At 46.0% G+C, this 24,611-nt stretch overlaps 1 protein-coding gene and 1 long non-coding RNA gene across 3 annotated transcripts in view; one reads left to right on the plus strand and one right to left on the minus strand.

Annotated features, from left to right (window-relative positions):
* PCGF3 (polycomb group ring finger 3) overlaps window positions 1-24,611 on the plus strand; it is a 711,906-nt gene that overhangs the window by 90,884 nt on the left and 596,411 nt on the right. Inside the window, exon 3 of one of the 2 annotated variants that reach the window (XM_030194352.1) lies at window positions 9,247-9,357. The exons of the other annotated variant lie outside the window; for it this stretch is intronic. The gene's annotated coding sequence lies outside the window, so the exon portion shown is untranslated. The remainder of the gene's footprint in view (window positions 1-9,246; window positions 9,358-24,611) is intronic. 2 annotated transcript variants of the gene reach the window in all.
* LOC115463648 lies at window positions 42-24,315 on the minus strand. The gene is made up of 3 exons (XR_003941051.1): window positions 24,303-24,315; window positions 11,672-11,681; window positions 42-132 (listed from the first exon to the last, which is right to left on the minus strand). It is a non-coding gene; the product is annotated as an uncharacterized LOC115463648 (long non-coding RNA).

Genomic DNA, 24,611 nt, shown 5'->3' on the forward strand with positions numbered 1-24,611 from the left:
GACTCTTAGGGCACATGGCTTCTACAGTTCATGTAACTCCCATGGCACGCCTACATATGAGATCAGCTCAATGGACCCTAGCTTCCCAGTGGTACCAGGCCACAGGGAGTCTAAAGGATGTGATCCGTCTCTCTACTAAATTTTGCAGTTCCCTTCAGTGGTGGACCATTCGATCCAATTTGACCTTGGGACGTTCATTCCAAATTCCTCAACCACAAAAGTACTGACGACGGATGCATCCCTCCTGGGGTGGGGAGCTCATGTAGATGGGCTTCACACTCAAAGGAGCTTGGTCCTTTCAGGAAAAAGGGTCTTCAGATCAACCTCCTGGAATTAAGAGCGACCTGGAACGCTCTCAAGGCTTTCAGAGATCGGCTGTCCAATCAAATCATTCTAATTCAGACAGACAATCAGGTTGCTATGTATTACACCAACAAGCAGGGGGGGCACCGGATCTAGCCCCTTGTGTCAGGAAGCTTCTGAATGTGGCTTTGGGCTCACCACCACGGCATGTTTCTCCAGGCCACGTATCTGGCAGGCGTAACAACAGTCTGGCCGACAGGTTGAGCAGGATCATGCAACCTCACGAGTGGTCACTGAACATGGACGTTGTCCGCAAAATCTTCTGAGCGTGGGGCACCTCCTCAGTGGATCTTTTTGCCACTCAGTTCAATCACAAAGGCCCTCATTCTGTTCGACTCAGGCCCATTACAGACTAGCGTCAGATGCCTTTCTCTTTCATTGGGGGACAGGCCTTCTGTATGCGTATCCTCCCATACCTCTAGTAGGGAAGACTTTGCTGAAACTCAAGCAAGACCGTGGAACCATGATTCTGATTGCGCCCTTTTGGCCCTGTCAGATCTGGTTCCCTCCTCTTCTGGAGTTGTCCTCCGAAGAACCCTGGAGATTGGAATGTTCTCTGACCCTCATCACCCAGAACGAGGGGTCGCTTCTGCATCCCAACCTCTAGTCTCTGGCTCTCACAACCTGGATGTTGAGAGCTTAGAGGTGGCCTGCTTGGGTCTTTCGGAGGGTGTCTCCCTAGTCTTGCTTGCTTCCAGGAAAGATTCCATGAAAAAGTGTTGTTCTTTCAAATGGAGGAGGTTTGCCTTCTAGTGTGATAGCAAGGCCCTAGATCCTTTTTCTTGTCCTACACGGACCTTGCTTGAATACCTTCTACACTTATCAGAGTCTGGTCTTAAGACCAACTCCGTAAGAGTTCACCTTAGTGCAATTAGTGCTTATCATCAATGTGTAGAAGGTAAGCCTATCTCTGAACAGCCTTTAGTTGTTTGCGTCATGAGAAGTTTGCTTTTGTCAAAGCCCCCTGTCAAACCTCCACCAGTATCATGGGATCTCAGTGTCGTTCTCACCCAGCTGATGAAATCTCCTTTTGAGCCACTGAATTCCTGTCATCTGAAGTACTTGACCGGGAAGGTCATTTTCTTGGTGGCTGTTACTTCAGCTTATAGAGTCAGTGAGCTCCAAGCCCTGGTAGTTCGTGCACCTTATATCAAGTTTCATCATAACAGAGTAGTCCTCCGCACTCACCCTAAGTTCTTGCCGAAGGTAGTGTCGGAGTTCCATCTGAACCAGTCAATTGTCTTGCCAACATTCTTTCCCCGTCCTCATACCCGCCCTGGTGACGACAAGTGCACACCTTGGCCTTATGAGAGCATTGGCCTTTTACATGGCGTGGACTAAGCCCTATAGACAGTCCACCCAGTTGTTTGTTTCTTTTGATCCCAATAGGAGGGGAGTTGCCATCAGAAAACGCACAATCGCCAATTGGCTAGCAGATTGCATTTCCTTCACTTATGCCCAAGCTGGTTTGACTCTGGAGGGTCATTTCTCGGCTCATAATATTAGAGCCATGGCTGCGTCAGTGGCTCACTTAAAGTCAGCCTCCATTGAGGAGATTTGCAAGGCTGGAACGTGGTCATCTGTCCACACATTCACATCTCACTACTGCCTTCAGCGAGGATACCCGACACGACAGTCGGTGCTGCAGAATCTGTTTAGGGGTTTAGAATCCAACTCCACCCGCCTAGGCCATTTTTGTTCTGTCCCAGGCTGCACTCTTACTTAATTGACCTGAAAAGAAAACATCTATGTTATGCCTCACCGTTGCGAGGCCCAATTGACCAATGTTCATTGTTTTGAGTGAGCCTGGGGGTAGGGTATACCCCATTGGTGAGAATTATCAGCCTGCTTGTCCTCGTAGAAAATGAAGATACATACCTGTAGCAGGTATTCTCCGAGGACAACAGGCTGATTATTCTCACATACCCACCCTCCTCCCCTTGGAGTTTGTTCTTGGTTTCTGGTTTGCTTTTTTATTAAACTGAGGGGTCTCACACTCATAGACGCGGGTGGGAAGCATTCGCGCATGCTCGTTGCGTTCTTCCCGTGCGACAGAGCATTCCAGAGACTTCTCGTTGTTTAAAGTTTTCTGGTCTCCTGGGCCGTTGCGGGCGACGACCCATTGGTTAGAATAATCAGCCTGCTGGCCTCGGAGAATACCTGCTACAGGTTATATCTTCATTTTATGTGCTTTAGTTTGGTTGTGGTTGCAGAGATTAGGCATTTAAGAGTGATCGGTAGGGTATGCCTTTTTAAAACAGTTGGCTTATCATCTCCTGCTGTTTACTTCCTCCACTCACCTTCCACAATGTTTTCATATTAGTATCCCAACAAACACTTGCCATAAATAAATACCAACAAGTTGTTGTAACCCATTGTGTGAAACAATCAACCTTGTAATATAAGAGAACCAGACTTCCTATAAAGACCAATGTTCTGTCCTCTTGTTACTCTGATTATAATTGCCATAGCCACTCATGTATTCTCAGTGTCCAGGAACAGTTTGTCATTGTGCAGTGCAGGTCCATGTTCATATCAGATGGCTCCAATGATTGTGCAGACAGAAACAAAAAAAGGCAAAGATCTGCCACAGAGATAGCAAACCAAAAGAAAAAAAAGCAGATCAAAAAAGACAAAAAAATGGAACAGGAAGGTAACGGAATAAGTGGTTTATTACAAGTTACCCGACGTGGCCCCGTTTCGCCGTCAGGCTGTGTCAGTGGTACAAAAAACTACAAAACTCATTCAATCACAAGATTCCTGGTATTGAAACAGCACCTCTCGTTGTGCAGATCGCCAGTGTATCAACAGAGCAAGTCTCCTTTGGACTTGTGAACTACCGTTGGTTCACTCTGATTTTAAACTGGCTTGCCATTCCAGCGTGCAGTAAGCACTAAGGACCACATGCTACCTCTGCCAACAGTTCAAAGATCATAGTTGTCCACAATGATAAACTCAGTGTGTCAGTGAACTAAAAAATCTAAATCCCAGCTGGTTTTCTGCATATAACAGCGATCCTACCAACCTTTCTCCCATTAGGCAGATAACATCCATGTTTGTTGAGTTGGAAGTCAGAATTAAGCTTCAAATGTCCAGTTCCAACTAGAACGTAAGTATTGCCATACTGGGACAGATCGAAGGTCCATCAAGCCAGCATCCTGTTTCCAACAGTGGCCAATCCAGGTTACACATACTGGCAAGATCTCAAAACAGTACAATACATTTTATGCGCTTATTGTAGAAATAGGCAGTGGATTTTCCCCAAGTCCATTTTAATAGTGGCTTATGGACTTCTCTTTAAGGAACTAGCCAACCCTTTTTTAAACCCTGCTAAGGCTAACTGCTTTTACTGCATTCTCTGGCAATGAATTCCAGAGTTTAATTACACATAGAATGAAGAAATATTTTCTCTGATTAAGTTTTAAATTTAGTACTTCGTAGCTTCATTGCGTGCCCCCTAGGCCTAATATTTTTTGAAAGAGTAAACAAGCGATTCATGTCTATCCGTTCCACTCCACTCATTAGTTTTATAGACCTCTGTCGTCTTTTCTCCAAGCTGAACAGGCCCAAGCCGCTTACCTTTCCTCATAGGGAAGCCCCTTTTATCATTTTTGTCGCCCTTCTCTGTACCTTTTCTAATTCCACTATATCTTTCTTGAGATGCGATGACCAGAATTGCACACAATATTCAAGTTGCGGTCGTACCATGGGGTGATACAAAGGCATTATACTCATTTTGCTTTCTAAATACCTAACATTTTTTGCTTTCTTAGTCACCGCCGCACATTGAGCAAAGGGTTTCAACGTACCATCACTATGAAACGAGATACTTTCCTGGTTGTTGACTCCTAATATGGAACTTTGCATCACGTAGCTATAGTTCGGTTTTCTCTTTCCCACATACATCACTTTGCACTTGCTCACATTAAACATTATCTGCCATTTGGACGCCCAGTCTCCCAGTCTCATAAGGTCCTCTTGTAATTTTTCACAATCCTCTTGTGATTTAACAACTTTGAATAACTTTGTGTCTTCAGCAAATTTAATTACCTCACTCCCATCTCTAGATCATTTATAAATATGTTAAAAAGCAGCGGTTCCAGCACATACCCCTGGGGAACCCCACTATCCACCCGTCTCCATTGAGAATACTGACCATAGTATCATAGTAGATGACGGCAGATAAAGACCCGAATAGTCCGTCCAGTCTGCCCAAAAAGATAAACTCATTTTACATTGTATGTGATACTTTATATATACAGTGCAATCCGCTTAAGTGCAAGGGTCTGGGACCAAAAAAATGCATGCAGTTAACCAGAGCGTGCACTTAACCGTTGTGACCCAAAGAAGCTTGACATCTGATAAACATATGTACAGTACTGTTTATTATTATATGTACAGTATACAGTCTCAGTTAACTGACATTAGGCTGGCTTGAAGTAATCAGTTATAGTCCTCTGTACACACTTGGGTCTGTGAGTTCCATAGACTGTGTCTGCCAGACGGTAAAAACTGTCATAGCAATGACATCCAGTGGCCTCCAGATAGTCCCGCACGGTGTTGAGACTCTCCAGCGCTTTTGCAAAAGTGACAGGAGGAGGTTGTTGAATTTCATCAGCATGTGCCTCGCTGCTCATTTCTTCATCTGTTCCATCATCATCCGTTGTTGCCTGCATGTAGGAGCATATCTCAACATCAGTGCTGTCTTCAGCTGTTTGTAGATCATAATCAACAGCAACATAGTGATAGAAGTCCTCTTCTGTAAAACCAGCTGGGATGTCAATAACCACTTCATCTGACGCGTTGGCAACAGCTGCACCTGTTTCGTCCCTCTCTACATCCTTAACAAAGCTTGCACGCTTGTAGCAGTTCACAATGGTTGCCTGTGTAACATGATTCCAGGCTTTTTTCTGCATACAAGCCAGTTCAACAGCACGTTTATCCTTGTCAGTCTGGTCATCCATAACGCTCATCAGACGACGTAGCACAAGAGCCCGATAATGTTGTTTGAAATTGGCTATTATGCCCTGATCCATAGGTTGGATCAGAGAGGTAGTGTTTGGTGGCAGGAAGGCCACCTTGACGTTAGACAGACTGACATCATCCCTGTGTGCAGCACAATTATCACAAAGCAGCAAAATCTGACGCTTTTGTGCCTGCATTCTAGTGTCTAACTTCTTTAGCCACTGCTTCCAAATTTCCCCAGTCATCCATGAATTTGCGTTATCCTCGTATGACACAGGAAGTCACTTAACTTGAAGCAACAGGGCTGTTTGTTCTTTCCAATGACGAGGGTTTCCAACTTCTCACTCCCATCCATATTGCAGCAAAGGAGGATTGTCAGTCGGTCCTTCGAAGTTTTACCTCCAGTAGTTTCGGCATGTTTGAATGCAAGTGTTCCATCAGGAATCGCTCGCCAATAGAGACCGTTTTCGTCAGCATTGAAAATGTCACGAGGTGCAAACTCGTTCAAGATGGTAGGAAGAAGTGAAACAACCCAATTTTCAGCACCAAGGTCATCAGCGTCTTGTTTCTCACCATGCTGTTTCTTGAATTTTATGCTGTTCCTCTCCTTACATCTTTCCAACCATCCATCAGTGGCTTTGAATTCAGTCAGTCCAAGACTTTCTGCTACTTGGTTAGCTTTCTCCATAAGCAGTGGACCACTGACAGGAAACTGTCTGCTTCTGACTCGAGAAAACCACCGAAGAAGAGCATTTTCTACCTCCTCAGCTTTTCCTGCCCATTTTCGTTTCCGTTGTGGATTTGTATTGTTTTGCCAGTCTTCCAGAAGCTGGTCTTTCTGCTTCAAGACACATGAAATTTGACTTGGATTGACACCATATTCTTTAGCAATAGATTCTTGACTTTGTTTGTTTTCTAATTTTTTAAGAACTTCTGTTCGTTCAGCCAGTGTTAAAGTCTTACAGTTCCACCGCAATGACGACCCTGGTGTACGCCCTAACAACGTGGCAGAGGCAGTAAATTTGAAATCTCGTTGGTTGTCATGCGCTAATCGGCTTCCATATTCCATGTGCGTGCTTATGCTGAACCTTTTCTGCAGAGGAGCGGTCTTGAACAATGCATATAAGCGAATCTTGCACTTATCAGTGGTGCGCTAAAATGAAGTTTGTCCCCATAGAAATTGATGGTGCCAAAAACGGGACCAAAGTACGGCATGCAGGTAAACAGAGCATGCTCTTATCCGACGTGCACTTAAATGGAGTGCACTGTATATTCGAGTTTGATTTTTCCTTCCCATTCTCAGGACACAGATCATAGAAGTCTGCCCAGCATTTTTCTTGTACTAAAAGTTCTGAAGCTAATGTCAAAGCCTCTTAAAATTTACACTATAGCCCATCCATATCTATTCAGTTACGATCAGGGCGTAGACTGTAGAAGTCTGCCCAGCACTGGTTTTGCTTCCCAGTTACAGTTGTTGCCACCCAATCTCTGGTAAGATTCCGTAGATCCATTCCTTCTAAACAGGATTTTTTATGTCTAATATTGTAGGTATGATTTAACAATAACAATTTTCTTTTCCTGCTTGAAGTTTTTTCCCTGCTTCTTTTGAGATACTATGGTCTAACCTTGTATATATGTGTCCTTTAGAGATGACATAGCTACGACAGTTGAATATTAGAATTTCATTGAACTCCACGAGATTTCTTATCAGCTGCAGAGATAGGGGATCTCCAAGGAGCATATATTTTTTTCTTTCTTACTTCTGGAATAGTTATTGCCATATCATACCATATGATGTACTTCTACAGAAAACAATGCATTGCAAATAACTGAAATGTTTGTCTGTTATGTGTAAATGAACTGCTTAGGTTGCATTTGAGGAAGTAAATTTTGAGCTATGTCACAGCATAAAATAGACATTTTTCAGTTCCAGTAAATTATTACTATAGTTAAAACTGAGTGTTGATGTGCTGTAAAACTTTCGTTAATTGAGTCTGCTTGTTTCCATGCTCACATCCTGTTTCTTAAGTAACAGGAAACAGATGTAATGAGTACAGCATAAAAAAATATATCTTATGTATATTGCTAGACCCGTTCAGGAAGTTTGAAAACTTTTTCTCTAACTATAACGGAGATTTTAGATACTAAAAGGAAATGAGTTACGTGGGCTGCGAAGGATGCTTTCTTGTCCTGTCCAGACAAGGGAAGTTTCCGAGCCACCCATAGGTTCTGTGTCTGTTGTTTGAGGTTTTATTTTGTAGTATAAATAGGGATACATTTTAATGTGATTGTTACAGATTCTCAAACTGAGAATAAGTGAAACTTTCAGAAAAATGAAAGTTCCTTTTCTTTTGTACACTATCTGCTTCATCAACTTCTTTTTTCTGGCAAACACCATCTTCCTTTGCTACATACATATACAATAGCTGCTTTTTGCTTCCAATCTCGATACTGTGTGTTGTTTTCATGCTTCTTTGACTGCCTCATTAGGATTTATAGTTTTTACAGCTCCACTTTACTGGTTTGGGTTCAAAAGTTATCATAGACTTTTGTGATTCTATGTAGTTTTATAGAAGGATACCTTTATCATTCATTATGAGCTTTACTAACAGGATTTTGCCTGTATTTCCTGTTATTCATACAGGTTCCGCATTTTACATTCTTGTATTTCTAATAGGATTTTAACTCTTATAATAGCTTTAACCTGACAGTCCTGTTCCCATCAAGGGGATTTCCTGAAGCGTTGATGAATTCTTACCATAGCAGCACTGAAAGGGAATGGATTCTTATCTTCAAGTTAGTCATTATAGTAGAGACCTTTGTTTTGTTAATTATGATTTATGCAAGGAACCCTCTGTCTACTGAAGTACTTAATGTGTTTAGTTCATCACTCATGATAAAGAGATGTAGATCAGGGTTACTGTACCTCAGGTAAATGATATTCTAGAGAAATTATCAGCCCCCAGAAACAGTGAATCTAGATCACTGTTTAGATTTAAGAAGTTTAGTTTTTTTATGTCCCTTGAATGAATATATATATATATTTTTTTACAGATCCATAACCTTTTTAGGCAGCTGTCTAGTTAGCCCTAAGTTGTTTACATTGTCTTCTATTTCACTATATAAGAGATACATTGTTAGATTGCTTATTTGACAAATTATCTGAGTGCAAATTTTCACAATTTATTATTTTATATTATCTAAATTTAAACACTTTTTCATCCTTGTTTTATATAAATTGGGAAACTGCTCTTCACTTAGTTTTCATTAATTTGCATTTTTGAAAATGGGATACTGATGTAATTATTATTTGTTGTTCTGATGGTGACATGTGGCTGTGTAATAATAATGCGCAGGCGCTTGTTTGTAACAGACCTGATTATCTAGAAAACCACAATAAGATGAGAAATCTTGTGAAGAAGTTTGAAGAAATTTCCTTACTAGTTTTATAACATAAAATCTGAGAACAACATTGTGGTAATGGTATTTTGTTAAGGAATTGGGCACACATTAAGTGAATTCTTACTTTGTATGACCTGAGGCCTAAATTGAGGCACTTTTTGCCCTGTTCTATTTACTTATTTTATTCCTTTGAGTCATATTACTGATTCAGCCTATTCATATCTACTCCACGTTGACGCTTTCCTGAAACTGAATGCCATTTCATATGTGAAACCGTGACTGTGGATACTCTAATGCAACTTTGTGCCAACTGCATCTTACCAGAAAAGAGAAGATGCTGAGAAACAAATGCTGACCGCTGTTAATTCATCTGTTACATGGACTTTAGTTTTCTACTTTTACTTATGCCTTCCTTATCTTTCTACTAGGTTTCCAGATGCTAGCCTGTGGTCTCCCATCCCATTGTACAGGGACAAATTACAATCTGTAATAACATTTTTGTCTTGCTTCCCTCAGAATTCGCAAGCCAGAAGGGGGGGATAGTATTGAAGGGGTAACCAGAAACCCCAAAGCTCTGCAAGCAGGAAACCTGGTCCATAGAAAATACTACACACACAGAAGACCGGTGTAAGTTGGACCCTTTAAAGTTGAAGCCGTAACAGCTACTGCAGTTAAACTACAAAACCACACATCTTGGGTTCATATGAAAGACATTAGTCTTCAGACAAGCTCCGGTCCAAAAACCAAAGATGTAACCCTCACATAACAGAACCAGGTGACACGCCAGAACCACAGCCACACTCTAGCTTTAAGAGAGTACTTGGGTACTACTTTAAGTCTGCTTGACCGACTTATTGCACGTTGACCAGAGGACAATTAATCTAACTGTTACTTACATGCTACAGAAAAACAGAGTTTTTAAATTACTGAAGCTAGAGCATCAAAATAAGGAAGTGAAAGTGCCTCTAATACAGCTAGCACTGTAAGATACACCTGAATCCGGAAGTGTCTCTGACACCACAGAGGCACTTCAGCATTAATTTTAGTCTTGCCTGACAAGTTTTTCAGATCTTTTTATGTTTAAATCATTTTTATTAGAAAGTACAGTGACACATGTTTCAAAAATATCTTTAACAACATATCTAAAGCGAAATCATGTATGTCAAGCATTAAACATTAGTAGATATTTTGTGAAGAACACCCCCCTTTCCCTCCCTATTTACCCCTATTTCACAGGTTCGTTGGCCATCTTATTACATAATTCTAAAAACCTTACATCTGTTCCCCTCCCCTCTTCCCCCCCACCCCAATTCCTAAAAATTGCACATGAAAGAACAGTCAGCTCACGAAAAGGAAGGAGACTCTAAATGCTGTCTTATTCTGGTTAACTTGTTCAGTATCTGTCGTTTGATAGTGGGTTGAAGAGTATTCCAATACCTCTGCCATACTCTTTGAAATGCAAGCACATCACTATCTCTGTGTGCCGAGATGGCTATCCCACAGAGCTCTAAGCTCAGAAGCTCTGTCATTTTTGTCCTCCACAATTCTCTTGTGGGGGCAAGGGCTTCTCTCCATTGAAGCAGAATCACTTTTTTCCCAACCACTGTTACTCGCTGGAGGAAGCCTACTAGTCCTGCAGGGATGGGTTTTTTCAGAGCAAAGTTATCAAATAAGATCAATGGGTGTGCAGCCATTTTTCGCCTCCAGCATAAACTTATCTCTGTTAAAATCTGAGTCCAAAACTGATAGATAAGCGGGCAGAGCCAGAACATGTGCCCCAGCGTTGCCACAGCCGTTCCGCATTTGAGGCAAGTCCCTGTTCCAAAACCCGCTTTCAACGCTCTGGCCGGTGCCATATAAGCTCGCAGTGCAAACCTATACTGTTGCTCCCATTGCCTAATGAAAGGGGTTCTGTGTTGGATAGCTAATAGAAACCTCTGTAGCATTTCAGCCGTGAATGCAGTTCCCAGATCTTGCGCCCAGTCTGTTGCAGTTTTTATGTAGTCAATGTCCTCTGTCGTATCCAGAAGAGATCTATGATGGAAACGCAGCGGCACAACATCCTGAGCTCCTAACGTAAGCATTGTAGACAAAATATCCTGTACATCTTCACTGAGATTGAATGCTCCTAATGCGTGGGCATAGTGTCTCACCTGGGTGTATGCATAAAAATCACAGTTGGAAATTCCATACTCCCTCTGCAGGTCTCCGAAGGCTTTAATCTGTCCTTCTTCATCTAACAGCTGATATAGATAGTGTATTCCTTTCTGTCTCCAGCGAACAAACGCTGTTGCAGAGGTACCATCTGGGAAGTCAGGGTTCAAGTTCAGAGAGATAAATGGGGTCGCAGCTGCAGAAAACCCATGCCTGCGGCACAGCCATCTCCATGCTGCTCGTGCTGAGAGCACAAAACAGTTAAATAATGGTGTATCCACTGGTCTCTTTTTTGTGGTGTGAAGTAGGCAGCTCAGGTGCGTCTCCGGTGTCATGGAGGCCTCTAGACACGTGTTCGTGAAATGCTGAGTCCTTGTAAGCCAGTCTCTGACTTGCCTCATGGTACAGGAGATCGTTAAATAACGAACATTAAGTAGCCCCATTCCCCCATGTTCTTTGGGTTTATATAACACATCTAAGGCTATTCGGGGTCTCCTGTTGTTCCACAAAATCTTTCTTAATATTCCTTTTAATTTCTTCTCCTCTCTCCCCCGCAAGTACAACGGCAGCATCTGAAACTTGTACAGCCACTTAGGGACTATCATCATGTTATATAGTGCAACACGCCCCGCCAAAGAGAGAGGACAAGAACCCCAGATCTCCAGCAGGCGTTTAGTCTCTGCTAGCAATGGCAGTACATTCTTCCTATATAACTCATGCATCTGGACTGGGACCATCACCCCTAGGTATTTCAGCTGCCCATCTGCCCAGCTAAAAGGGAAAGGACCTACCCACTTCTGTTTAGTTATGTTTAATATGGGAAGTGCTAGAAATTTTGAAAGATTTAAAGTAAACCCCGATAGGTCCCCATATTTTTTTTATCTCCGCTAACAAGCATAGTACCGAGGCCTGCGGATCATCCACCAAGAGCAGCAGGTCATCCGCGTATGCCAAGAGCTTCACTATGTCTTTGCCCACCTTCATCCCCTTAATTTGTGGGTTGGCCCTGATAGAGCACAACAATGGCTCCAGGGAGATAAGAAAGAGCAACGGCGACAGGGGACAACCCTGCCTCGTGCCCTTCCCTATTGAGAATTCCGCGGTTTTCACCCCATTTACCAGAAGTCTCGCCCGCGGGTCCGTATATAGTGTTATAACTGCCTGCAGAAACCACCCCTGAATTCCGACCCATTTTAGTGCCTCAAACAGAAATGGCCATAGTACCCTGTCAAAGGCACGTTCTGCATCTAAGCTAATCACCAGACCCCCGGGTGTTCTTACAGGCGCCTCTATCATGGCTGCAATTAACTTTCTCACATTTAGTACTGAGTGGCGGCCTCTGACAAAACCTACTTGGTCCCCTCCAATTATGGAGGGCAGCACCTGTGATAATCTCTCTGCCAAGATCCGCGACAAGATCTTCCATATCATCATGCTGATCAATCCATAGACTGGTGGGTTGTGTCCATCTACCAGCAGGTGGAGATAGAGAGCAATCCTTTTGCCTCCCTATATGTGGTCATGTGCTGCCGGAAACTCCTCAGTATGTTCTCTATCTCAGCAGGTGGTGGTCAGACACAGCAGCAGCTCTGGCTAGGTCTCCAAGCCTAATCTTTAGGTTTTGTTGAGTACCTGGGGTTGAGGGCTCTTCTTGAGCAAGTGCAAACCTGGTAGTGCCAGGTCCCTCCTTTTCTCCCCCCTCCCGCTGGCTCCGTTTAAAAAAAAAAAAAATAATAAATAAATTTTGACGTCCTTTAAGGGCGTTTATTTCAACGTTTATTTCAATGTTTATATCAGCGTTTATTGCAACTGCTCACTGGGACACCAGTTCGTTACAGCTCGGAGCGAGAAGCAGGTCATTTTTACCTTTTGTAGCGGGCAGGGGGTTCCCCGACCGATCTCCACGTGGCTTATGGCGTCGGAGGGCGAGGGCACGAAGAATCGCTCCCCGGACCGCGTGGGCGCGTCTAACGGGGATGCGGGGGTTTCAAAGCCTGAATCGCCTTTTTTGAGCGTCAGTTTGGAGTCCGGTCAGTGTCCCGGTTCTTCCTCTGGTGCGGCGGTTTTCCCCGCCATAAGCGCCCATCCCCCGCTGCTTGCCCACTCCATGTTGGCCGGCCACTCTGCTCGGACGGCTTCTTCTTGGGCCGCCCTCGAGCTGGGAGACGTTAATGCTATGGTCGCCCTTGATTCGGGCGAGGGCAAGAAAGCGGCAAAAGTTAAGTGCCGTTCTTCCCACGCGGCTTCTTCTCGGAGTTTTGCGCCGGACGCCATTTTGGATGCGCAACATGTTTCTCCCCCGCTCTTGCGAGCGCCAGTTGAGGGTGCGTCTAGGGCCATGGCCCAGGCGACAGAAGTGCACAGTCTAGGGGGTTTCTCCCCTGAGTTCTTTTTGCTGCTGCATCAGGCTTTTCTTATGATAAACGCTGCCCCGGCTCCCCCCTCTGATCAAGGGGCTGAGGCCTCTGGAAGCAAACGCCCTCGGGTGGACTTCCAGACCCTAGAGGACTCGGTCTCCTCTGATGTAGATGAGGGCAGTGTATCTGAGTTCTCCCAACGGTCCTTTGGGGATTCCTTGGAGGAGACGGATTCCCGCTCGGATGGAGCGGATGACCCATCTGCAGCACGGATCTTTTGCTCAGAGGATTTGCCCAACTTATTAGTGCAGGCCATGAGCATTTTGAAGAGTTCCTCTCCGGAGGACGTCTCTCCCTCAGCCTCTGTTGGTTCTGCCATTATGCGGGGGACTAAGCACCCGCCTAGAACCTTCCACGTGCATGATTGCACACCTTGATTTCGGCTCAATGGGATTTCCCAGAAGCGAGCCTTAAAGTGGCTAGGGCTATGTCCCACCTCTATCCTCTGCCTGAAGGTGAAAGGGAGGCCTTTCTTGGGCCTACCGTAGATTCTTTAATCACTGCGGTGACTAAGAAAACGGCGTTGCCGGTGGAAGGTGGCAAGGCCCTAAAGGACGCCCAAGACAGGAGTTTGGAGGCGGCTTTAAAGTCGTTCTTTGAGGCGGCTGCTTTAAGTTTACAGTCCTCAATTTGTGGCTCCTATGTGGCCAGGGCGTGCCGGACGCTTGCGCAGCGGGCTTCCCCCTCGGATCCTTCCTTGAGGGCTGATTGGCCAGCCCTGGAATCGGGCTTGGCCTATGTGGTAGGCTGGCTATATGATGTCTTGAGAGCCTCGGCTAAAGGTATGGCTCAGACAGTCTCTGCACGGCGGTGGGTTTGGCTGAAGCATTGGTCTGCTGACCATGCCTCTAAGTCTCGCCTGGCTAAGTTGCCTTTTAAAGGCAAGCTGCTCTTTGGGCTCGAGCTGGACAAGATTGTGACTGATCTCGGCACGTCTAAGGGCAAGAGGTTACCGGAGGTCAGGGCTCGGGCCAATGGTGCCCATCCCGGTTCCTCCAAAGGACTGTTTCAGGAAGCCCGTCGGTATTGCCCGGGCAAGTCGAGCTCCTCTGTCCCCTTTTCCATCAAAAGGAATTTCTCCCCCAAGCAGCATTCCTTTCGCAGAGACCGCCGTCCCGGAGGTGCTTCCTCCGGTCCTCCCCCAGGGTCTCGTACCCAATGACGGGGCGCTGGTCCATGGCCCAGAGCAGATTGGAGGACGCCTATCCTCGTTTCTGGGCGAGTGGACCAGGGTAACTTCGGACGCTTGAGTACTGGAAGTCATCAGAGACGGCTACAAGCTAGAGTTCTGCCGACCCTTAAGAATCGGGTTTGTGCACTCTCCCTGCAAGTCTCCGGTCAAGCTGTGGCAGTGCAGCAGACTTTGGACAATCTGATCCGCCTGGGTGCGGTCGTTCCGGTGCCAGAGATCCTCTGGCAAGGGATGTTACTCCATTTCTTTGTGGTACATAAGAAAGGTTTTGTCCGGCCTATCCTTGACCTCAAGGGGTCAATCGGGCTTTGGAAGTTCGGCACTTCCGAATGGAGACTCTCCGCTCTGTTATAGCGGCAGTACAGGCAGGGGAGTTCCTGGCATCCTTGGACATCAAGGAAGCTTACTTGCATATTCCCATCTGGCCTCCTCATCAACTCTTTCCGCGTTTTGCAGTTCTGAGGACACTCCCAGTTCAGAGCCCTCCCTTTTGGGTTGGCTACTGCTCCGCGGATCTTCTCCAAGTTATGGTGGTCATCGCGGCTTTCCTACACAAGAAAGGAGTACAAGTCCATTCTTATCTGGACGACTGGTTGATCCGAGCCCCCTCTTATGCAGAGTGCGGCAGAGCTTCAGACCGGGGTGATTGCTCTTTTGAGCTCCCTGAGGTGGATCATCAACTGGGAGAAAAGCCAGCTGTGCCCGACTCAGTCCCTGGATTATCTGGGAGTTCGATTCGACCCCCAAGTGGGCAGAGTGTTCCTGCCAGACAATCGGATTGTCAAGCTTCAGGCTCAGGTGGACAAGTTCCTAGCAGCCTCTTCTCTTCGGGCTCGGGACTATGGGCAGCTGTTGGGTTCTTTGATGGCCACAATGGAAGTAGTGCCCTGGGTCAGGGCCCATATGAGACCTATACAGCTCTCTCTGCTGCAGCGATGGACTCCAGCTTCGGAGGATTACGCTGTGCGCCTTCCCTTGGATCCAGCGGTGCGCAAGGCGCTGAGCTGGTGGCTGAGGCCAGAGAAGCCGTCCGCAGGAATGCCTCTTGTGACCCGGAGTGGGGTTTTTTCGTCACGGCGGACGTCTCTTTGTGGGGCTGGGGAGCCCACTGCTGGGAAGGACAGCGCAGGGGCTCTGGTCCCTGCAGAGGCAGAGTGGTCTATCAACCTCCCGGAACTCAGAGCCATTCGGTTGGCGCCTTTGGAGTTTCTCCCAGGCCTGGCGCTGAAGCCAGTACGGGTCCTGTCGGACAATGCCACGGCTGTGGCCTATGTCAATCACCGGCGAGGTACCAGGAGCGCCCCTCTAGCCAAGGAGGCCATGAAGCTATGCCTGTGTACGGAAGCAAACCTGGAACAGCTGTCGGCGGCCCACATTGCGGGAGTCATGAATATTGCTCAGGCGTTCTTGGACATCACGAAGTGCTGGGGCCAGCCGAGCCTAGATTTGATGGTGTCTTCAGCCAATTGCCAAGCGCCGCGCTTTTTCAGCAGAGGACGGGACCCTCTATCTCTGGGAGTAGATGTTCTTCTCCCACAGTGGCCGACACAGGAGCTCCTCTTTGTGTTCCCGCCTTGGCCCATGTTGGGCAGGGTGCTAGGCCAGGTGGCAAAGCATCCGGGCTGGATAATCCTGGTGAGTCAGGATTGGCCCAGATGTCCCTGGTATGCGGACTTGATCAGGCTCTCAGTGGACGGACCTCTGCAGATGCCAGCGGAGCGGGGCCTGTTGCATCAGGGTCCCGTGGTGATGGAGGATCCCTCCCCCTTTGGTCTTATGGCCTGGCTATTGAGCGGCAGCGTCGGAGCAAGCAGAGCTTCTCAGACAAGGTCATCGCCACTATGCTCAGAGCGAGGAAGCGCTCTACTTCTACTGATTACGCCAGGGTTTGGCGTACCTTTGCATCGTGGTGTGAGGCAGGCTCACTTTCTCCCTTCACTGCTCCAATTTCATCAGGGTTGGCGTTCCTGCAAGAAGGTCTGGAAAAAGGCCTGTCGCTCAGTTCCCTTAAGGTCCAGGTAGTGGCTCTTGCTTGCTTCAGGGGTCACCTGAGGGTGTTTCCCTGGCATTGCAGCCAGATGTGGTGCGCTTTCTCAAGAGAGTTATTCACCTGCGCCCTCCTCTGCACGCAGTGATACCTGTGTGGAATCTCAATCTGGTGCTAAGAGCCTTGCAGAAGCCGCCTTGTGAACCCTTGTCGAGGGCATCTCTGAAAGAATTGACGTTGAAAGCAGTCTTTTGGTGGCTATTGCTTCAGCCAGAAGAGTTTCCGAGCTCCAGGCGCTATCATGTCGAGAGCCCTTTCTGCAGTTCACTGAGGCAGGAGTGTCTATTCGCACAGTGCCTTCCTTCCTGCCCAAGATTGGTCCGCGCTTCTATGTGAATCAGCAGCTCTGTCTACCTTCCTTTCATAGGGAGGATTACCCAGAGGAGTACTCTGCTCTCAAATATTTAGATGTGAGATGAGTCATCATCAGATACTTGGAAGTGACTAATGATTCCGGAAGTCGGATCATCTGTTTGTGCTGTTTGCAGGTCCTCGTAAGGGTCTGCAGGCTGCCAAGCCTACAGTGGCACGATGGGTCAAGGAACCCATTGCAGCGGCTTATGTGGCCGCAGGGAAGGTGCCGCCTATCCAGCTGAAGGCTCACTCCACTAGAGTACAGGCGGCCTCGATGGCAGAGGCCGAGTCCGTCTCCTTGGAAGAGATTTGTAGGGCGGCAACTTGGGCATCGGCTCATACCTTCTCCAGACATTACCGCTTGACTGTGGCTGCTCGGGCGGAGGCCCGATTTGGAGCTTCAGTGTTGCGGTCAGGGATTTCTGTGTCCCGCCCTGGCTGAGTACTGCTTCGGTACATCCCACCAGTCTATGGATTGATCAGCATGATGATATGGAAGGTAAAATTATGTATCATACCTGATAATTTTCTTTCCATTAATCATAGCTGATCAATCCATAGCCCCTCCCAGATATCTGTACTGTTTATATTCTGGTTGCATTTCAGGTTCAAGTTTAGTCTTCAGTTCCTGTTCAGGAGGACTTCGTGTTAAAGTTTTTTCAATGGGATTCTTCAGGAGTTGAGACGATTTTGTGTTACAGTGAGCTGCTGCATTCCTCTCCCCCCCCCCCCCCCCCCACCCGTTTTACGGGGCTGGATTGATACCTAAATTCTGCCGGCGCTCCCTCCCGCTTTGTGCGGCTGTAGGGCAGCTTTGTACCCCTCCCGCTTCGGCGGTGTTAGGGTCAGTCAGCTCCTCCCGCAGTTGCGGCTGCAGGATAAGCCAGATCCCCCCGCATCGGCGGGTGTGGTGTCCGTCCCCCGCTCCGTGGGGATGAGCTGGACGGATTCCCCTCCCCCAGTTATGTGGGGATGAGCTGGGTTAATTCCCCTCCCCCGTTTCTGCGGTGGTGAGCTGGGCAGAGTGTCCCTTTGTGGGTGTAATTCTCTAAGTGCTGAGTGCGAATGGAGCTTTGATATCAACATACTGAGGAGTTTCCGGCAGCACATGACCACATATAGGGAGGCAAAAGGATTGCTCTCTATCTCCACCTGCTGGTAGATGGACACAACCCACCAGTCTATGGATTGATCAGCTATGATTAATGGAAAGAAAATTATCAGGTATGATACATAATTTTACCTTGATGTCCACATTTATGAGAGAGATGGGCCTATACGCTGCTGGTTCCGTCTGATCTCTTCCTGGCTTGGGGAATAGACTAATCAGTGCTTAATTGGCATATCTAGGGAACGGACCCCTCTCAATTGCCTCTTCATACAGTCCCAACAGGGGTCCCACTAATTGTATTTTAAGAATCTTAAAAAATTCCCCCGAAAACCCATCTGGGCCAGGCGCTGAGTGTTGTTTCAGCGCCTGTATTGCCGCCAGTATTTCCTTTGCACTTAGGGGAGAATCCAGGGAGCCTGCCTGACCCATCTGTAACTGTGGCATCTTATCGTAATTCAAATATTTTCGGATCTGAGCGCTCAGATCAGTTTCTGCTCTCTCTCCTTTGTATAGAGCTTCAAAGTGTGCTTTAAAAATTTTCGCTATATGCTCTGGGTCCGAGGTGCTGGTTCCCGCTGCACTGCGGAGTTTCGTTACCACATGTGGTTTACGGGCCCCTTTAGTGAGCCGTGCCAGCATACCCCCTGGTCTATCTCCAAACCTATTCAAATTATATTTGCGTACCACCGTCGCCCGCCCAAGCCTTTCATGCAGTAAGCTATTTAGCTCTGTCCGTGCAGCTATCAAGGTCTCTAACAGGATCTGAGTGGGGTTCTCCGCGTACATCCTTCTAGCTTTCTTTACCCTCCGCTCCAGCTCCACCACCTTCTGTGCTATCTGTCGGTTCCTTCTGCTGACATATGCTATCACCTCTCCCCTGATGACAGCCTTTGCAGTGCACCAATAAAGTCCTGGGTGATCTACGTGCTGCGCATTTGTTGTCGCAAAATCCTCCCATTTCTGGGCAAGATATTTGGCAAATTCCGGTGTGGAGTAAAGGTACGCCGGGAACCTCCAGCCTCCCGACCCTTGATAATAGGGCTGAGGCTCAAGGTCTACCCAGATCATAGCATGGTCCGAGAGTTCCTCAGGACTAATTACCGCCTCCACAACCTGAGGGAACAGCCCCTGCGACACTAGAATATAATCCAGCCTTGACTGGGTCCCGTGGGCCCTCGAGGTATGCGTAAAATCACGCTCCTCTTCATGTAATAATCTCCAGGGATCCACGACCCCCAGTCCTCCGCAAAAGGTCTCCAGTACCCTACGCCCAGGGCCCCCCTCTTCCGCGAGTCGCCCAGTTCTATCTAGCTGCGGATCCAGGACCTGATTCATATCCCCCGCCACTATTATTGGGTCCGTCCCATATTGTTGGCACTGTGCAAATAAATCTGCAAAATTTTTTCACTCCAGTTTGCGGGGTATACACTGCCACCAGCAGTCTAGTCTGTCCCTGTAAGTTCAACCGCACTCCTATATAATGCCCTTCTTTGTCTGCGAACAGCAACCTCGCCCCCACTGCAACAGCTTTATTAAGTAATATAGCTACCCCTCCACGTCTCCTTGAGGCTGGGGAACACAATACCTCCCCCACCCAGTGTCTCTTCAGTTTTTTACTCTCTTCTAAAGATAGTCTGGTTTCCTGGATGCAGGCAATTCCCGCCCCATGCCTCTTCAGCGCGCCCAGTATCTTTGCCCGCTTAACCGGCGATGTGATACCACCTACATTCCATGAGATTAGTCTGACATTTTTCCCTGCCTGGTTAGCCATTATAGTCTATCCCATCGTACTCAAAGATCTCCATCCATATTGTCTCCCCCAAGGGGCCCAGCCTCCCCCCAGGGAACCACCTTAATAAATCAAGTGCAGTGCTTTCTCTGGCCCATTGGTCTCCCTGAACATATATCAAATTCTCCAGGGTCTCTTGTCTTCCCCTCTTGTGCTTCACTTAAGAGTCCTACCCTCCCCCTCCCAACTCCTACCCTCCCATTCATCCTCCCGCCAAACTGCCCATCCCATCCCCCCTGAACACATCCCCAATTATCCCAGCCCATTATAATAAAATGGGTATAAGGGGCTTCCCGCACCTCCCGGTTCCCGCTCCAACACAAATTAACTGTATATTCTAATACCAAAAACACTGTTATATCTCCCAAGGCATACCTTTGTATATGTATTAACACGCATACCACATTTAAGTTCTTAATTACAGCTCATCTGGCCTCTGAGTCCTGTTCTCCAGATTTTGCATTTTCCTTCAGTTCATTCACAAATTTTCCCGCCTTCTGGGCATCATCAAACTGTTTCCATCTTCCCTCGTGCTGGATCTTTAAGATTGCAGGATAGATCAGCATGAAAGTCATTTGTTTCTCATGCAATGCTTTACAGATTGGGGTGAATTTCTTTCTCTTCTCTTGCAATGCTGCCGAGTAATCTTGAAATATACGTATCATATGTCCATCATATCTGAGCTCGTTTCTTTTTTGGCGAGACCCTCTCAGTATTTCTTCCTTGTGCACATAATTGTGCACTTTGATAATCACTGTTCGTGGAAGCTGCCGTCCATCTTGTTTGTGGCCTATACGATGTGCCCGTTCAAGACAGAGCTTTCCCGCACTATCCGACAGGGCAAACTCGTCCGCCAGCCACTTTTCTAGGACCGACGAGAGGACCCTGTCCGTCACAGTTTCTGGCAGCCCTACCAGTCGTAGGTTCGCTCGTCGGGATCTGTTCTCTAGATCGTCGAGTTTTGCCGACATCGCTTGTAGTGTGCTGGCCATAGATTTTACTTGTTGTGCAGTAGGGCCCGCCAGGTCTTCCACCTCCGATACCCGTCTCTCGAGCTCTCCAGTTCTGTGAGTGGTCTCCGTTATGAGCGCCTCTAGGCTCGACACTTTGGCATACAGCTTTTCTAATTTGGGGTCCAGAGCAGCACTCATCGCCTCGGTAATTTGCTGTATTTGCTCTGTTGTAAATGAGGCGCTCCCGCCCGATGTCAAGCTTTCTGCCATGCTGCCCGGCGTCTTTAGCTTGTCTTTGTCTTTTTTCCCTCCTCTGCTCGTCATTGTTCTCACTGGCGCGTTTAAGTATTTGTCCATGGGGTATTTAACTTTTCGTTGGTATGCCTCTTGAGTCCCGATCTTAAAGAAATTTGGTATTTAATCCAATTCAAAAGGAGCTTGGGCCTGGGAGAGCGCGGGACCATGTCTTCTCTCTTCAGAGCATCACGTGACCCGCTTTCAGATCTTTTTAAAGGCACTTACGATTACTACTGTGAACATAATACTTTTTATCTTGATTTGCAGCATACTGGCATTTAATTGGTTTATGCTAGCAGCAAACAATAATTTGATGCTTCTTATACTGTTTTATAAAATCATTACATTCTGTTCATTTTAGAATATTTTTGAATCAGTTAGTTATAGTATAAGTTTGTTCCACATACATATTGAATATAACAACTTCCTCTTTTTCTAAGTACTTCTACAGCAAACAGTAAAGCATTTAAATAATTCAACACCCTATTTTCTGCTAGGATATATAGAACTCTGATATACATGAGCCTTTAGTTTTGAGTCAATTTTGCATAAGTTGTTTTGCACAAATATATAATACTTAAAAAAAAAATATTTTAACCTTTTCTATTTAACTTCCTCTTTTCTTCTTTCCACATAATCTCTATTCATTTAAAACAAGTTTAACTTTTTAAAGTATGAATTCTATATCTACTAATTACACTTGCACATGTATAAATATTTGATAAGCATTTAAACTTACCTTTTTTTATTTTAGAAGTAACATTGTATCTTCCAAGCATCCCGATGCTTAGACCAAGCACAGCAAACACAGGAAACTACCCTGTCACTTCCCCGGGTGTGGTTGACACCACAGAACTTAACTCTTATAAGACTTTTCATTTTTTCATACTTTTATTTTGTTAAGTTTTGCTTTCCTTACATGACACAGGAATTAGTTTCACGAACCAACAATTCCCTTCAGATTTTTGACTGGTTTCTCATAGCTTTAGGACTTGTCTTCCTGCTTATTTCCCCTTTTGGTATGCTATTATTTTCTGCTTAGAATATTCTTCCTTTCCTACAGAATTAGAGGCAGATTACCGCTATATGAACAGAGCTTACTGTGGCTCCGTTTCCCTTAGATCTTGACACTGATTACGATGGTACCATAGGCATGCTAAAGTTACTCCCGAGTGATAACAATAATGACAAATTTTGCAAATCCCTTGCTTTACTGTTTTCAAATTTGCCCAATGAAGCTAGCGTGCCTCCCACCTCACAGTCAATGTTTAAAACTTGTTTGGTAAGGACGGGTATTACCAAACCCCATTTACTTCCTTTGGAGTTATATAGTTATAAAGGTATATGGAAATTGCCCATAGAAAATGTTGCTACCATTTTACTCAGTGATGGAAACCCTAACTGTGCTTTCAGCCTATTTTTAGTTACATCATTGTCAATCTTAAACACACAGACTCCCCTTACTAGTGTCTCTCATACTTACTATCCACCTCTTAGTACTCATATGATAGTGTGGCCATGACAGGTAAAGTAAGGCCTGGAAATCCCAACCTGCTTAGGGATTTTAGGATGCCTGCAACCTAAGACAGCCTACAAACAGTGCACTAACTAACCTTTTTGAGCTTATGGTAATAAAGACCTAGTTCAAAATTTGATTTTGAGGTGAAAGCAAACACCTAGGTTTTCAAAGACCTTCAAGGGGGGAGATGTCTATTATCATTACAGCTATGAGCTTTGGTTGAAGGCCTGACTTTGGTTCAGGATCTAAAATGAGAGAAAACCTTACAGGTCCATGACTCTAACCTGAACTTCAGTGTGACTGCAGAACTCATGATCTGTTGTGACACTCATGCAGCAGAATGAGGAACGGGCTTAAATGGAAAAACAGAGTAACATCGTTTAGCAACATGGTGGTCACAGATCTTTTAGTGAAAAACAGAACAAGATAACTCCTCAGGAAGATGACTGAGTCTTCCAGGAACATCTAGTCTATTGTTAGCTTTTCCAGTAAATACTAACCAACTCATTACCATAACCAGTCAGTGTTAACCATTATATTAGCATAGATCTAATAAATGGAATTATTGTCAGATTACCTATGTATGACCTGTTATGTTAATGAACGTATAAAAGTGATTGTACTTCCTACTTCAATGGAGAGAGACAGTCACAGCCAGTACCTTTGTGCAAGCAGGGCTGCTCTCCCATGAGAAACCAATCAATTGGCAAGTAATCCTATTGCTTTCTCATAAGTAGCCTTGAGTCTTTTATATCTGCAAATTGGCTTTAGCTGGTAATTTTGGCTGAGGGCGAAAAAGACCCTAAAATAAAACATTACAGACTCAGACCCAGAGAACACCTATGTGTAGCTGTGGTACTGTACTCTCATAAGCAATTAATTGTACATATACTTGGAAAATAATAAATAAAAGTATTTGATTGCTTATATATTCTTTGGAGTCTCAGATATAGCAGTACTTTTGTATAGTAATGTTCTGTACTCCCAGTGAGATATCACTGATCTGCTAATTGTACAGATACAATGTGCTTCAATCTGGTTTTCACCCTCTACACTCGACAGAAATGGCACTCACTAAAGTCTGTAATGACCTGTTCCTTGCCAAATCCAAAGGTCACTACTCCATCCTCATCCTTCTTGACCTATCCGCCACTTTTGACACTGTCAATCATAATTTACTTCTTGCCACACTATCCTCATTTGGGTTCCAGGGCTCTGTCCTCTCCTGGTTCTCCTCTTATCTCTCCCACCGTACCTTCAGAGTACATTCTCATGGATCTTCCTCCACCCTCATTCCGCTCTCTGTTGGAGTTCCTCAGGGATCTGTCCTTGGAACCCTTCTTTTTTCAATCTACACCTCTTTCCTGGGCTCTCCGATCTCATCTCATGGTTTCTAATATCATCTTTATGCTGATGACACCCAGCTTTATCTTTCCACACCAGACATCACTGCGGAAACCCAGGCCAAAGTATCAGCCTGCTTATCCGACATTGCCGCCTGGATGTCCAACCGCCACCTGAAACTGAACATGGCCAAGACCGAGCTCATTGTCTTTCCACCCAAACCCACTTCTCCTCTCCCTCCACTCTCTATTTCAGTCGATAACACCCTCATCCTCCCCGTCTCATCTGCCCGCAACCTCGGAGTCATCTTCGACTCCTCCCTCTCCTTCTCTGACCATATCCAGCAGACAGCCAAGACCTGTCGCTTCTTTCTCTATAACATCAGCAAAATTCACCCTTTCCTCTCTGAGCACACGACCCGAACTCTCATCCACTCTCTCATCACCTCTCGCCTTGACTACTGCAACCTACTCCTCACTGGCCTCCCACTTAACCATCTATCCCCCCTTCAATCGGTTCAGAACTCTGCTGCGCGTCTTATCTTCCGTCTAGACCGATATGTTCATATCACCCCCTCTCCTCAAGTCACTTCACTGGCTTCCGATCAGGTACCGCATACAGTTCAAGCTTCTCCTACTAACCTACAAATGCACTCAATCTGCAGCCCCTCACTACCTCTCTACCCTCATCTCCCCTTACGCTCC

Source organism: Microcaecilia unicolor, chromosome 2 (genome assembly GCF_901765095.1).
Source record: "Microcaecilia unicolor chromosome 2, aMicUni1.1, whole genome shotgun sequence".
Classification (NCBI taxonomy): Eukaryota; Metazoa; Chordata; class Amphibia; order Gymnophiona; family Siphonopidae; genus Microcaecilia; species Microcaecilia unicolor.